The sequence below is a fragment of the Natator depressus genome, chromosome 2, assembly GCF_965152275.1.
Source record: "Natator depressus isolate rNatDep1 chromosome 2, rNatDep2.hap1, whole genome shotgun sequence".
In the NCBI taxonomy this organism is placed as follows: Eukaryota; Metazoa; Chordata; order Testudines; family Cheloniidae; genus Natator; species Natator depressus.
In genome coordinates this window covers 65,589,747-65,604,255 of record NC_134235.1, presented here as the reverse complement: position 1 = coordinate 65,604,255, position 14,509 = coordinate 65,589,747, and positions in this window count along the sequence as shown.

Sequence of the window (14,509 nt, the reverse complement as noted above, 5' to 3'; positions counted from 1 at the left end):
TGAAACACTTCCGACCTGTGTTGAAAAGAGTTTTTGGTCAGTGGCACCAGTGTCAAGGAAGCTGTCAAGGTTCCTTCTCCACTCTGAACTCTAGGGTACAGATGTGGGGACCTGCATGAAAACCTCCTAAGCTTACTTTTACCAGCTTAGGTTAAAACTTTCCCAAGGTACAAATTAATTTTACCCTTGGACTTCCACTGCCACCACCAAACTTTATCTGGGTTCCTGAAAAAACATAGTTTGGAAACGTCTTTCCCCCCAGAATCCTCCCAACCCTTGCACCCCACTTCCTGGGGAAGGCTTGGTAAAAATCCTCACCAATTTGCATAGGTGACCACAGACCCAAACCCTTGGATCTTAAAACAATGAAAAAGCATTCAGTTTCCTTACAAGAAGACTTTTAACAGAAGAAAAAAAGAATCATCTCTGTAAAATCAGGATGGTAAATACATTACAGGGTAATTAGATTCAAAACATAGAGAATCCCTCTAGGCAAAACCTTACGTTACAAAAAAGACACACAGACAGGAATATTCATTCTATTCAGCACAGCTATTTTCTCAGCCATTTAAAGAAATCATAATCTAACACATACCTAGCTAGATTACTTACTAAATTCTAAGACTCCATTCCTGTTCTGTCCCCGGCAAAAGCATCACCAGACAGACACAGACCCTTTGTTTTTCTCCCTCCTCCCAGCTTTTGAAAGTATCTTGTCTCCTCATTGGTCATTTTGCTCAGGTGCCAGAGAGGTTACCTTTAGCTTCTTAACCCTTTAGAGGTGAGAGGATTTTTCCTCTGGCCAGGAGGGATTTTAAAGGGGTTCACCCTTCCCTTTATATTTATGACAGAAGCCAACCATCACATCCGAACAACAGTTCCCTTTGAATGCTGAGTGGAGATGTGAAAGTGGAGCAGAGTGGTTGGCATGGTCACTTTTGCACTGTATGTGTGTATGTGCCTGTGAATAGTGGATGTAAATACATGTGGCTATGGCCTTCAGTAAGCGATAGTCAGTTTGCTAACACTAGCCAAAACTTTTAGGCCCCACTCCTTTAAAATAATGCATGTTGACCCATTAAACTGATCGCGCTGTAAATGTTTGGCTAATTTAAACTGAGTATTCCGTATTAATGATTCATATATATATATATGAATTTGTGATGAAGACATACAGGTTTTTTTAATTGAAGCAGATATGTAAGAAAAAAGCTAAAAATTAAGGATTCTTCATATATATACTCTTCACAAATTCATGAAGAGTTTTGTTTATTTTTTAAGTTTCAGCAAAAACAGTTACGCTTTTTCCAAACCTGAAGTTTGGCAAAACTAGGTATTTTTTCAAAACTAGGTACTCAGTGCAGTTAAAACTAGGTGTATATATATCTGCACTGAGCATGCTCCCTGGTCTCCACTGACCTTCATCGACACTGAGGCCTAGTCTACACATCAGGATAAAAAATACACACCCCTTAAAGACATAGCTATACTGACCTCACCCCTGGTGTAGACAGCACTAGGTTGATGGAAGAATTCTTCCATCAATCTAGCTACCACCTCTTGGGGAGAAGGATTACCTATGCTCAGGGGCGGCTCTACCAATTTTGCCGCCCCAAGCAGTCCCCGCTGAATTGCTGCCGCTGCTAGAGAGGCGGAGCTACCACTGAATTGCCGCCGTGGGACACGGATTGCCGTCCCATTCTCAATGCCGCCCCAAGCACCTGCTTGGAAAGCTGGTGTCTGGAGCTGGCCCTGCCTATGCTGAAGGGAGAACCCCTCCTGTCAGTATATGTAGTGTCTACACTGAAGCATTATAGTAGTGCAGCGATTTAAGTGTAGATATAGCCTAGTGTATCTCTACACTACTAAATTAGGTCGATTCTATAGAAGTCGATTTTAGAAATTGATTTTATACAGTTGATTGCATATGTCCACACTGAGTGCATTAAGTCGGCAGAGTGTGTCCTCACTATCGTGGCTAGCATTGACTTACGGAGCGGTGCACTGTGGGTAGCTATCCCACAGTTCCCGCAGTCTCCGCCGCCCATCGGACTTCTGGGTTAAGCTCCAAATACCTGATGGGGTTAAAACATTGTCGCGGGTGATTTTGGGTACATGTTGTCAGTCACCCCTCCCTCCGTGAACGCAACAGCAGACAATCATTTCACGCCTTTTTTCCTTGCAGACTCCATACCACAGCAAGCATGGAGCCTGCTCAGCTAAGCTCACCATCACCACCGCTGTTGTGTCCTGAGTGCTGCTGTCAGCAGATGGTGCAGGACAACTGCTAACCATCATCATCCTCCGCTTCCGCTGCAACTCTGCCCTCCTGCTCTTGTAAATAAGCTCAGTCTCAATAGCAAATTTCTCCATGTTGTCGTTATCCACCGCTTCCACTGCAACTCTGCTCTCCTGGTGCCATAAATCCACCTGGCAGGTCCTCTCGTCGTTCTGTATAAATATCTATTCTCGTGGCATCCATCGTCATCCACCACTTCCGCTGCAACTCTGCTCTCCTGCTGTCCTGCAGACGCCATACCACGGCAAGCGTGGAGCCTGCTCAGCTCACCAGTGCTGTTGTGAGCATTGTAAACACTTTGCACATTATCCTGGAGTATATGCAGAACCGGGCTAAGAGGAGGATTTTGATGAGGACATGGACACAGACGTTCCTGAAACCACGGGCTGTGGCAATTGGGACATCATGGTGGCAGTGGGGCTGGTTGATACAGTGAAACGCCAATTCTGGGCCTGGCAAACAAGCACAGACTGGTGGGACCGCATAGTGTTGCAGATATGGGATGATTCACAGTGGCTGCGAAACTTTCACATGCGTAAGGCCACTTTCCTGGAACTCTGTCAGTTGCTTTCCCCCACCCTGAAGCACAGGAATACCAAGATGAGAGCGTCCCTGACAGTTGAGAAGCGAGTGGCGATAGCCTGTGGAAGCTTGCTACGCCTGACTGCTACCGGTCAGTCAGGAATCAATTTGGAGTGGGCAAGTCTACTGTGGGGACTGCTGTGATCCAAGTAGCCAATGCAATCATTGACGTTCTGTTATCAAGGGTAGTGACTCTGGGAAATGTGCAGGTCATAGTGGATGGCTTTGCTGCAATGGGTTTCCCTAACTGTGGTGGGGCGATAGACGGAATGCATATCCCTATCTTGGCACCGGACCACCTTGCCAACCAGTACGTAAACCACAAGGGGTACTTCTCAATGATGCTGCAAGCACTGGTGGATCACAAGGAAGGTTTCACCGACATCAATGTGGGATGGCCAGGAAATGTGCATGATGCTCGCATCTTTAGGAACTCTGGGCTGTTCAAGCAGCTGCAAGAAGGGACTTACTTCCCAGACCAGAAAATTACCATTCGGGATGTTGAAATGCCAATTGTTATCCTTGGGGACCCAGCCTACCCCTTGCTTCCATGGCTCATGAAGCCGTACACAGGCAGCCTGGACAGTAGTAAGGAGCAGTTCAACTATAGGCTGAGCAAGTGCAGAATGGTGATAGAATGTACCTTTGGACGTTTAAAAGCTTGCTGGCACTGTTTGCTGACTAGGTCAGACCTCAGCGCAACCAACATTCCCACTGTTATTGCTGCTTGCTGTGTGCTCCATAATATCTGTGAGAGTAAGGGGGAGACATTTATGGCAGGGTGGGAGGTTGAGGCAAATCGCCTGGTGTCCGATTTTGAGCAGCCAGACACCAGGGCAATTAGAAGAGCACATTAAGGCGTGCTGCGCATCAGAGAGGCTTTGAAAACCAGTTTCATGACAGGCCAGGCTTCAGTGTGACAGTTGTGTGTATTTCTCCTTGATGCAAACCCACCCCCTTTGTTGATTTTAATTCTCTGTAAGCCAACCACCCTCCCCACTTTGAAATAAAGTAACTATTGTTTTGAAACCATGCATTCTTTCTTTATTAATTAAAAAAAAAGGGAGATAACTGACAAGGTACCCTGGGTGGGGGAGGAGGGAAGGACAAGGCCACATTGCTTATTGTAGCCACACTACAAATCAAACTGTTTGAATGACAGCACAACAGCTTGGTCCATCCTTTGGAATGGAGTGGCTGGGTGCCCGGAGCCTCCCCCACCCCGCGTTCTTGGGCGTCTGGGTGAGGAGGATATGGAACTTGGGCAGGAGATCAGGCGGTTGTACAGTGGATGCAGCGGGGGTCTGTGCTCTTGTTGGCTTTCCTGCAGCTGCACCAGACACTTCATCATGTCTGTTTGCTCCCCCATTAGCCTTAGCATCACCTCCTGCCTCTGCTTCTCCCGCTCCTGCCTCTGCTCTTTGCACTCACTTAATGCTTTCCTAGCCTCTAACACTGAATGCCTTCATGCATTCAGCTGTGCCCTATCAGTGCAGGAGGATTGCATGAGCTCGGAAAACATGTCATCGTGAGTGCGTTTTTTTCTGCCTTCTAATCTGCAATAACCTCAGGGACAGAGATGATAGGGGGAGCCTAGAAACATTTGCACCTGAGGGGAGATAAGAAGGGAGAGTAAAATTTAAGATGATACATTTCTGAGAACAAAAGGGAGACTCTTTCACAGTGAATCAAGGAATTCACAGCAGACAGCACATGTGCTTTAGGTACAAGGTCACATTTTGCCTTTTATATTGAGCGCCTGCCGGTATGGTGACACATCACACACGGCTGGGCAACACAATTTGGTTTCCATGCAGCCCTGGTAAGGCAAAGGGTATGCGGGGTTGGCTTCTTACGCATAGCATGTGGGAATGGTTTCAAACTGCAGCACCATCCTTTCCCATAGCAAGCAATGGGTTGGGTTTCACATTTAGAAGGAGGGGCTGTGGTTTTCAGGTGGATGTGCAGCACACACCTCCCCCCATCCCATCGCATGGCTATTCTCCGGGATGATCCCTTTTAGCCAAGCGCAAACAACCCAGCATGAATGGGGTCCTTTTACTGTTCCCTTACGAAAATTCCCCTATTTCAACCAGGTGACCATGAATGATAGCACTCTCCTGAGGCTAACACAGAAAGGTATTGGCTGAATGTTACTTGAATGAGACCAGAACCCAGGACCATTCGCTGCCATGCTTTGTGCTGCAATGATTCCAGAATACTTTCAGAGTACCTCCAGGAGAGCTTCATGGAGATGTCCCTAGAGGATTCCTGCTCCATCCCCAGACACGTTAACAGGCTCTTCCAGTAGCTATACTGGCCACAACTGCATCCCAATTCTTCAGGGCAAATCAAACATTAAACGCTATTGCTTTTAAACCCTGTACTGTAGTTACAAATGTGCACTCACCAGAGCTGCCTTCTCCGGCTTCAGGGTCGGGGATCCTGCCTTCGGAGGGTATTGGCTCCAGGGTGATGAAAAAGTCCTGACTGCCAGGGAGAACGGATTCACTGCTTCCCTGCTGCGCATTCTCCTCCTCCTCCTCCTCTTCCTCATCCACAAAATCCTCCTCCCTGTTGCATGAGACTCCCCCCTTGCAGGTGTCCACAGAGAGTGGTGGGGTAGTGGTAGGGTCCCCTCCTAGAATGGCATGCAGCTGAGCATAGAAGCAGCATGTATGGGGCTCTGACCCAGAGCGACCATTTGCCTCCTTTGTCTTTTGGTAGGCTTGCCTCAGCTCCTTAACTTTTACGTGGCACTGCTGTGTGTCCCTGTTGTAGCCTCTCTCCAAGATGCCCTGTGAGATTTTGGCAAATATATTTGCATTTCTTCTTTTTGATCGGAGTTCTGCCTGCACAGATGCTTCTCCCCATACAGCAATCAGATCCAGTGTTTCCCTTTCGGTCCATGCTGGAGCTCGTTTGCGATTCTGGAGGGACTGCATGGTCACCTGTCCTGCTGAGTTCGCCACGCTGACCAAACAGGAAATGAAATCCAAAAGTTCCTGGGGTTTTCCTGTGTACCTGGCTAGTGCATCAGAGTTCAAAGTGCTGTCCAGGTCACAATGGAGCACTCTGGGATAGCTCCCGGAAGCCAGTACCGTCGATTTGCGTCAGCACTACCCCAAATTCGACCCAGCAAGGTTGATTTTAGCGCTACTCCCCTTGCTGTGGAGGAGTACAGAAGTCGATTTTAAGAGCCCTTTAAGTCGATGGATGGGGGTTGGTTGTGTGGACGCATTCATTTTAAAATCGACCTAACGTGGCTAAATTTGACCTAACCCCATAGTATAGACCAGGCCTAAGAATACTCTCTGGTGATTCATCATAGCTTGAGCTGCAGATAGGACAAGATTTCAGCACTGCCCCTTAAGCCAAGGCCCTAGGGCAATGTTCCAAAACTTCTGAAAGCCCCTTTAGTAAAATGAAACTAATAGCTCCCCACTTCAACCAGGCCAACATTTCTCAGACACCGTCTCTTCAATAACTCCATGAATTTTAACGGGTTAAAATCAAAAGCATTTTATTTTCATTTCTTTAAGTCATCAATCAAAACTGTTGAATTAAAACATAAAGAATAATTAGCCTATTACTGCTATCAAGTATATTTTAACTCAAAGGTCTGTGCTGTGGATGTACAGGTTCTGAGCTTAGACTCTGCTAGTGATCCATACAGAGGGTCATTGTGGTTCCTCATGATGGATTTTCTATCTTTCCATTTTTATTTATTTTTTAAGGTTGCAAAGTCAAGCACGCAAAAGCTAGGAAATGACAGAATTACATTTGCCTGTGCAAACTTAATTTGGCCCCTTGTGCATTGGCATTCTGTTATAGTTTTTATTTTTGTCGTCAGATACTATTTTTTTTTTCAGGAGTCCTGCCTCATTTGGTGTACAGGATGGACAGAGGGATATAAGAAGAAAATGGATTGTGTTTAAAGCAACAGATTGGGACTCAGGAGAGCTGAATACTATTCTTGTCTCTGTAACAGACTTCCTTTAATATTAGGCAAGACTGTAGCTTAACTAGGACTTGCTTTCTGGGGGGTTATTAATTTCATTTTTCAGTGTTTATTTTTAGCAGTTTTTGAGTTTTATGTAGTGTGACAGGGTCGGACCAGATGGCTATAGGAGAGTAATCCTATTGGGATCCGGGAAGTGCTAAAGGATCCCCCCCCAGCCTAAGAGGGGGATCCACAGGACCTGGACACCAAATAAATACGGGGGACAACTAATGAAATAACAGGGACAGGAGTGTGCTCAAAGGGTCAAATGAAGGGAACCGGATGGGGACACCGAGCAGAGAACCCCGGACAGCGCCCACTGCTCCTCAAAGGCATCAAGGGAGTCAGTGGATGCCGCCCTGAGGAACTCTGCCTGGATACTTGAATGGACGGAGGATCGGAAATAGGCCCCACAGTCACAGGAGACTCCATCGGCCAGCCTCTTCACTCTGGTTTTATAGATGGCCATTTTAGCTAGGGCCAGGAGGAGGTTGACCAGGAGATCCCGTGACTTTGTGGGGCCACAGATAGGGAGTGTATAAATAAGAAGGTGAGGGGAAAAGTGCAACCAAAAGCATAATAAAATATTTGTGAGGAGAAGGAATAGGGGCTGCAGCCTGGCACACTCCAAATATATGTGTGCCACGGTTTCCCTCATGCCACAAAAGGGGCAGGTGTCTGGGATAGGGGTGAACCGCGCCAAGTACACGCCCATGCTCACGGCTCCGTGAAGGAGCCGCCAACTGATATCCCTGGCAGGCCTCGGGACCAAGGTGGAATATAGGCTGGCCCACCGGGGCTCCTCACCCTCCAAAGGTGGCAGAAGGTCCCACCATTTTGTATCGGGGCGGGACACGAGGGTGAGGGCGTGAAGGGTGCGGAGCATGAGCGTGAATAGATGTTTCCTTGGCGTGGTCTGGAAGCAGACCGGCTGCAGCTTGTGCAGCCAGCTCACGGTGAAGGGGTGGGGGGTCAGTTGGGTCCACGGGGCAGGGGCCCGATGAAAAGGTCCGGCGGGCCTGGGGTGGAGGTTGGGTGGGGCGCGCCCTCGTGCAGGACCCGGTCAAGGTAAATCCGAGCAACGGGCGGCAAAGCAGCCCTCACCTCCTGAAGTATGCGCTGGGGAGTATGAGGTCTGGAGAGCCCCATGCTTTGAGTGAGCGTCAGGGGATCCAGCCAGTCTCCCCAGTTGTAGTCCAGGAGGTCTCCGACTCTTGTGACTTCTGCCAGGACCAATCTCTGGCACACCGAGGGGGACTTTGCCACCTGCACGCGAAGCTGGGGGTTGTGTAGCAGGGGCTCCGCGAAGAGATCTGCCCCTTTGGTGGCCGCCCCGGACCTGGTCATTGAAAGCAGTTTCCAGGTCTGGAGGAGGTCCTGGTAGAAGACTGGCATCCTGGAGAGGTCTTGCGGAAGACCTCTCGGATGAAGATAAAGGAGCTGCTGGTCATATCGGAGCCCTTGGAAGCGGCGCAGGAAGGCGTGCGCCAGTATGCTCCATGCTGGATTACCTGCACCATAAAGGAGCCTCTGCAGGGCCTGGAGGCAGAAGACATGGACCTGAGTGTGGAGACACTTCAGGCCGTGCCATCCCTCCTCCAGGGGTAGATGGAGAACCCCTGCAGGGACCCAGTGCAGTCCTGACCAAAAGAACTCCAGAATCAATGTCCGGAGGTTGGCCAGGAAACCCGGGGCCGGGACCAGGGTGTTGAGCCAGTACCAGAGCATGGACAGGACTAGTTGATTAAGCACCAGCGCTCTCCCTCGAAGAGAGAGGCACCGGAGTAGTCCTGTCCATTTCCGGAGCCACTCTATCACCCTGCCCTCTAAATCGTGCCAGTTCTCCGGCGGAGAGGGATGCGTGGCAGAAAGGTAAATGCCAAGATAGAGCAGCGGACCCGGGCTCCACCAGATGGCCTGAAGCGCGGGTGGGCGGGAGCTCGCCTGCCAGCCGTCCCCGAGCACCAGGCCAGAGCTCTTGACCCAGTTGACCCGGGCGGAGGAGGCTGCCGAATAGATGGCCTGGCAAGCCTCCAGCTGCACCAAGTCGCCCGAGTCCTGGACCACGAGGAGCACGTCATCAGCATACGCCAACAGGACCAGCCGCAGCTCTGGCTCCCGCAGCACCAACCCTGTCAACCTCCTGCGGAGGAGACAGAGGAAGGGCTCAATCGCCAGAGCGTACAGCTGGCCCGAGAGGGGGCACCCCTGCCGTACTCCTTGCCTGAAGCTGACTGGTTCGGTCAGGGTCCAGTTGATCCTGACCAGACACTCTGCAGAGGTGTACAGCACCTGGAGAAAACCCACAAACTGGGGTCCAAAGCCAAACGCTCGCAGAGTGCTCAGGAGATACCCATGATCCACCCTGTCAAATGCCTTCTCCTGATCCAAGGACAGGAGGGCAAACGACAGACCATCCCTACACCCGAGTTCCAAAAGGTCCCGGACCAGATATAGGTTGTCATAGAATCATAGAATATCAGGGTTGGAAGGGACCTCAGGAGGTCATCTAGTCCAACCCCCTGCTCAAAGCAGGACCAATCCCCAACTAAATCATCCCAGCCAGGGCTTTGTCAAGCCTGACCTTAAAAACTGCTAAGGAAGGAGATTCCACCACCAACCTAGGTAATGCATTCCAGTATTTCACTACCCTCCTAGTGAAAAAGTTTTTCCTAATATCCAACCTAAACCTCCCCCACTGCAACTTGAGACCATTACTCCTTGTTCTGTCATGAGCTACCACTGAGAACAGTCTAGATCCATCCTCTTTGGAACCCCCTTTCAGGTAGTTGAAAGCAGCTATCAAATCCCCCCTCATTCTTCTCTTCCATAGACTAAACAATCCGAGTTCCCTCAGCCTCTCCTCATAAGTCATGTGTTCCAGTCCCCTAATAATTTTTGTTACCCTCTGCTGGACTCTTCAATTTTTCCACATCCTTCTTGTAGTGTGGGGCCCAAAACTGGACACAGTACTCCAGATGAGGCCTCACCAATGTCAAAGATGCTGCGGCCTGGGACGGTGTAGGTCTGGCCTGGGTGGACCACGTCCGCCAGCACAGACCCTAGCTGCAGCAACATGGCGGAAGTGGGAGCGGAAGCAACGGTTAGGGGGAGGGAGCATTGGGAAAGGGGGGCTGGCGTGAGGTCGCCCAGATCGAGGCCTGCTGGCAAAGGGTCGTCCTCCCCCTGGGTGACCAGGGTCAGACCTAGGGCCTCGATCTCCTCGTATATGGAGGGCAGATCGCTTTCCATCACCCCAAGATTCTCCCCACTGGCACCCGACGCAATGGTCACCTCGGGGCTCACAGAGGCTTCAAATTGTACCAGGGCAGGAAGGGCTCCCTCAGGGGCCTCGGAGGGGAGGGACTCCCGTGGAGGGGAAATACTACCTTCCGGTGCTGCCACATCTTCCCCAGCCAGCACCGGTGGATGGAACACACCCGCGGGCAAAGCTGAAGGTTCGGCATCGGTGCCCCCTTCCTGGTCTTCCGGGGGGCCTCCGCATCGGATGGGAGGAGCGGAGCTCGAGCCTTCCACTTGCCTCGCTTCCCCTGTACTAGGGCCCAGCCCACCGTGGCATCATCTGGGGGCTGGCTAGCAGGGGTCAGGTCAGGGGGCAGGGGTGATGGCTCAGGGACTCGGGGTGGTAACGGTGGGGCAGCACGAGGGAGGGAAGATTCCCCCTGGTGCGGGCCCTCTCCCATGCCCGGCGGTATCTCTGCCGCACCCTCCTCCACAGGCCCAGCAAGATTGCAAGCAGCGGAGGCGGGACTCTCCCACTCGTCTGGGCATAGTGGGGGAGGTGCCCCTTGGCCCCGAGCGGGATTAGTGGTGGACTGGGAAGGAGGAGGGGTGGCTTCGTGTGCCGGGCAGCCATGTGCACCGGCGATGATGGGGCTGGCGCCCTGCCGGGGCTCGGGGGTCCCGGATGGCCCTCCTTGCCGGGCCAATGGGCAGTCCCTCCGGACGTGCCCCATCACCTGGCAGAGGTAGCACCGGGCCTCCCCCGTAAAGTAGTGCACCTGGTAATGGGCCCCCTGGTAGGGGACCAAGAATGACCCCTCGAGTGCCTCTCCGCCACATGCCACCAGCGGCAGTTGAAGCTGCACCTGCCGGTGGAACGAGAGGACGTGACGGAGGGCGGGGTCTTTGCAGCCCAGTGGGAGAGGGCTGACCACGGAGATGGGTTTCCCCAGGGTAGAGAGGGCAGGTAACAGGGTGGCATTGGGAAGGAAGGGAGGGACGGAAGTCAGGACCAGGTGGATGCCTAGGTCCTCTAGCGGCTCTAGGGGGACGAACACGCCCCCCCCCACCAGGCCCTTCTCCACCGCCTCCTGGGCGGTGGCCTCCGATGCTAAAAAGAAGACGACCTTTCTGTACATTTTGGAGGCTGCCACAATGGCCGTGGGCCCCACCACCCTCGCCAACGCCCGCACATAGGTCTCCACATGGGGCAAGGTGGGCACCAGGAGGCAACGGACGCCGTGCTTCCTGGTCAAGGTCGGGAAGGGGCCCCGGCCGCTATAGATGGTAGCGGAGGTGGTGGGCGGGAAAGATGATGTAGCGGCAGGCGGGGGGGGGGGGGGGTTGCCGCCACCTGGGCGTACGCCCTGGGGGCCGGGGAGGGACACCCACAGAGCTGGTGGAGGGAACAGCGGGGAGGGACGCCGTGGCCAGTGGTGGGGCCGCGGCAGTGGGGGCAGCCCCTGCCATGGAGGGCTTGGTCTTTTTTGCGGGGATATAGGGAGCCAGGGTGGCCTCCCTCCGAACCAGAGGATAAAGAGCCACCCTCTCAGCCTGAGTGGGTGGGGCCAGACCAAGCTTACTCCAATCCCCGGAAGGGGAGGGGTGGAACAGGAAGTAGCAGAATCCCGAATGCCGCAGACTCGTGCCGGCGCTCTCCTGCCTGAGGGGCGCGCCGCAGACTCGTGCCGGTGCTCCCCCTGCCTGAGGGGTGTGGCGCAGACTCTGGCCGGCGCTCCCCTGCCTGAGGGGCGCACCGCAGACTCTGGCCGGCACACCTTCTCTGCTAATTCCCCAGTGCCCAAAAGGTGTGACTAAGGCCGGTCAGTGGGACAGTAGCTCTCCATCGCCCCCTAGAGGCTTGGTGGACTGAGTGAAACCTGTCAGAGGGGCTCTTACCCTTCTTTTTTCCCTGGCCCTTCCCACCAGCTGGGGGGGCTTCCCCAGGGTCGGAGGGGGTGAAGGACATGGCAGCAGCGGAGGTCACCCCGGTGTCCACCGCTGCCGGTGCCCCAGCGGAGGCAGTAGCAGGTGGTTCGGCTGCAGCAGCGGAGGTAGAGGCTCGGGGGGGCAACAGGGTGGCAGGTGGGGGAGGGGCAGTGGGGTTTTCTAGAGGGGCCCCACCCGTCTCGTCCCCTGCCATCGTGAGCAGGGAGGGAAGGGGAGCACCAGAGAGAGAAGGGGACAAAGGGGAAGCAGGTCGAGCACTCCTCCCCGCTAGGCTGCAGGCAGGGGAGGAGGGCGCCAAACAGGGTGGGATGGACGGGGGGGCAATTGGGGTTAGGGGTCAATGACCAACGTTGGGTGGGATTCTGGCTCCTCTAGCTACACTAGGGGAGGGGGGGAAACAACAGCATTGGGGGTGCAGTGAGGAGGGTTTAAACTAAAAAAGGGGAGTGGTGCAAGTGCATGGGAGGGGGCATGGGCGCACAGAGCAAGGAGCTAAGTGGGCTGGAGTTAGATCAGGGAAACTGAGGGGCTAGCTTCAGAGACTGGGGTGGGGTAAATAAAACAAAGGCTGCAGAGGGAAATGGGCGGGGCAGGCAAACAAACTGAAGCTAGTAAGGGGGCCTGGGGTAAAAAGGGGGGGAAGGCTGCAAGGGGCAAATGGGGCAGGTAGCAAAGGGCAAAGCTCTGGGGTGGGCAGTCCGGGGGGTGGGGTGGCACGTGCGCCCATGTGCACTTGCACAAAGTCAATTTGGCTGGCTGCTGCTTCTGGCTCAAAGAGTGGAAATAGGGCGTAGCAAACCAAGCAAGCAGCTGAGTCCAGAGGCAAGAGCTGAGGCAGATGGTAAACAGCCAGTGGGGGTGGTAGAGGGGGCAACGGTGGTGGTAGTGGTAGGAGTTGAGGGGGACACAGATGGATTGGGAGGAAGCTCCACACCACACCCCCTGTGTCCCTACAAACACAGTCAAAACCCCCACCACAAGAACACAGTTTGAAAGTTACTCAGTTCAAAAGGCCCCCTCCACAGTGGTCTGTAAAGTCTCTAGGTGCTCCCCCACTAGGAGATGGTCCTCTTCTTCTCCTCGGGGCTTCAGCAGCTCCAGGCAGCAAGCTCCGCAGCAGCAGCTCTAGGAACTCCAAGTAGTGGTCCAGGCAGGCAGAAAGGACCCCTCTCAGGTGGTGGTGGTGGTGGTGGTGTCCACAGCAGCAATGGCTGGGGCTGGGGTCCCTCACTCCTTTCTTCTGGGGAGCGGGCTAGCAGGCTCCCCTCCAAGGGGCTGCAGTTGGAGCAGTAGCAGCACCCGAGGGTGGGGGGTCCAGCAGCCAGCCAGCAACCAGGTAGCAGAGAAGGGGGATGGTATCTGGCCCAGCCAGGGGAGTAGCTGGAGCAGCAGGGAGAGCCCAGGGCCTAACAGCAGCAGTATCAGCAGCAGAAGCATCAGTCCTCTCCCTCCTTCTGCCTCCAGGCCAGAGGGCTACAGGAGAGTGTTTTTTTTTTTTTAGGAGAGTAATTTTTTTTTATTTGCATAACAGACTTACAAAACAAAACAAAGCATGTGCAATGTGTAACACAGCAACCAATCACAATTGTTTTCTCATTAGCTTCAGGGGAGGGAAGTGTTCAAGCTTGCCTGGGCCCAGAGCGGGGGGCTTCCTCGACTCTCGTGGTCTTCCACCCTTCCGAGTTACCTGGTGGTCCAGAGCGAGGGGGCTTCATCGACTCTCAAGGTCTGCCACCCCCTCGAGTTACCTGGCGCCACTCCAGAGTGTCACCAACAATTCCCTCCTCTGAAAGCACCCAACAAAAGGGGCAGGCTGTGGGGTGGACAACCCGGGGGGGGGGCATGTGCACCCACATGTGAAAGGACCCCTCTAAGGTGGTGGTGTCCGCAGCAGCAATGGCTGGGGCTGGGGTCCCTTACTCTCTCCCCCAATCAAAGGGTCAAAACAAAGGGACCCGGACAGGGACATCGAGCAGAGAGCCTCGGACAGCGCGCACCGCTCCTCAAAAGCATCAAGGGAGTCGGTGGACGCCGCCCAGAGGAACTCCGCCTGGATATGTGAACAGACCGAGGATCGGAAAACGGCCCCACAGTCACAGGAAACTCCATCGGCCAACCTCCTCTCTCTGGTTTTATAGATGGCTGTTTTAGCCAGGGCCAGGATGAGGTTAATTAGGAGATCCCGCGACTTTGTGAGGCCACAGATGGGGAGTACATAAATAAAAAGGTGAGGGGAAAAATGCAACCAAAAAGGTAATAAAAGATTTGTGAGGAGCCGGAACAGGGGCTGCAGTCTGGCGCACTCCAAATATACGTGCGCCAGGGTTTCCCTCACACTGCAAAAGGGACACGTATCTGGGATGGGGTTGAACCGCGCCAAGTACATGCCCGTGCTCACAGCTCCATGAAGGAGCCGCCAACTGATGTCCCCG